Source organism: Branchiostoma belcheri, unplaced genomic scaffold, assembly GCF_001625305.1.
Source record: "Branchiostoma belcheri isolate BF01 breed outbred unplaced genomic scaffold, Haploidv18h27 scaffold8, whole genome shotgun sequence".
NCBI classification, from domain to species: Eukaryota; Metazoa; Chordata; class Leptocardii; order Amphioxiformes; family Branchiostomatidae; genus Branchiostoma; species Branchiostoma belcheri.
In genome coordinates this window covers 952,354-954,365 of record NW_017804464.1, presented here as the reverse complement: position 1 = coordinate 954,365, position 2,012 = coordinate 952,354, and the positions used below count along the sequence as shown (strand labels likewise).

The 2,012-nt window shown below is 36.5% G+C and overlaps 1 protein-coding gene across 1 annotated transcript in view; it reads left to right on the top strand.

The window, feature by feature from the left end:
* LOC109486362 (nipped-B-like protein) overlaps positions 1 to 2,012 on the top strand; it is a 33,567-nt gene that overhangs the window by 11,870 nt on the left and 19,685 nt on the right. The gene's annotated exons all lie outside the window — the stretch shown is intronic.

Below are 2,012 nucleotides of genomic sequence, written 5' to 3'. Positions count from 1 at the left end.
TTGATTTTCAAGATAGAAAAGCGTTTATGCCCCACATTCCAATGCTTAAGCAGGAAAGTTTGACATACCTACCAAAACAATTCAATGCAGTACCTACTTTTAATAAGCCTATTCGCCATTACCGGCGCGAAATGCATGATGGGTAAAACCCGCCATTTTTCTAGATAAACTAACTGCATGGTCCCCGCTACACAGCGAGCGCGGGTGTCGAATCCCGCTACGTAGCTAAAAAGTATGAGTTTACCTGGGCCGTAAGTGCAGATTTTATATCTTATTGGACGGCAAAGATGACAGACGTTTCTTGGCGTAGGCAAACTTGTCCACAGACCCAGGATACAGAACCCAAGACTAACAGTAGTATTCAAGCAACCATGGCATTAATTTTCTTTGAAGAATCTTGTTTAATAGAATATGTCTTGCTCCTATCTTACTTCCTATGCAACATTCATTAAGTGCTGTCCACATTAGAGAGATATGGGAATAAGAAAAATATCAAAATAGTGCTTGTTTTGTTTTCTTTATAGTATATACATGTATGTACTTGTAACAGACAGAACAATCATTATCCAGGGTAAATAGTAATTGAAAGGTTATCTGAGATGGTAAGTTACATATTTTATTAAGAAAAAAACTGTTCTCCAACTCAAGAAATTTGAGTTTTCAACTATATCTGTCTTCATCATCTATCTGAGCCATTTGCTGTGACATTATTATATTTTCTACATCACTTTCATTGCAGAGCTGTTTGTGTGTTAACACAGTAAGTTTATATTTAACGGTGCTTGTATGTTTTCTATCACAGTGTGAATTTTTACAGTAATCAAGTAATCGTCATCATACAACCTATGCTGTATATCAAATATTATTTAGTATTTAGACAATGAACCGGATAGTGAGTGTAAGTGTGTATGAAGTACTGTCGATGCAGTTAACTGACTTGTTTTTCCTGTGTTTGGTCAGAAAAACAACAAGAGAGTAGTTACAAATTAAATATTCCACTTTCAAGATCCAAACCCAGGTTTGGTGTAAGTAGTGTAGATGACTGGAGTTCTCTACATACACCTCATCTTATGGTCAGCAGTCAGTGGAAAAGTTCTAAACTTAATTACTAGTACTTAGACCATCACTGGGAGCACCTGTGTTCTGGCACGAAGGAGTCGACTACACCAGTTCACCACAACTTTCTCAACTGCATGCGGAAAAAGGTATGATCTTAAGTGGTAAATATAGTGTTAAGGACTTGACATCATGTTCAATTCAAATATATTACTACATGTATTTTCCACCAATTCAAGTTAATAAGTGAAAAGACAATCATATTGTATTTATTTACAGCAGACCCTTGTTAAATTAAAAGTGTGTACCAGTTTAGCAGTATTACTGCACAGAACTAACAAAATTCAGTACATAAACTAGAAAGGCCAATATTTGCTTTGGAGCAAATATAGCGATGGGTTCACCACATTTTACGACATGGCAGGGAAAGAATGAGAAACACAAGGGAAAACAATGATTTACATTGATATAACTATAATCTGAAGTAACATACAACTAAAACAACAGTTGGATAGCTATTCCCTACTTTATTGGTTAGGATTTTTAATTGCATAATGCAAACTGTTGATTTAAAAAAAAAAAAGACGTTTATGCCCCGCATTCCAATGCTGGAGCAGAAAAGCTTGAAATACCTACCAAAACACTTGAATAAAGACATACTGTCAGTATGGAAATGCTCTGTGCAGGTGTTAATCAAGTTGAATCCCAACAGCCAATCAGCAAGAAATGCTCTGTGCAGGTGGAAATGCTCTGTGCAGGTGTTAATCAAGTTAAATCCCAACAGCCAATCAGCAAGAAGTATAGAGGAAAGCTGCATGCCTATTGGTTGATGCCCTGCATTCCATTGTGATGACTCATGCCCAGACGTGGTAAACACGGCACACTAACACAGTAATACATTTGCTATAACACAGCCAAAAAACTCAAATAAAACCATTCTAAAAGCCTGTATCACA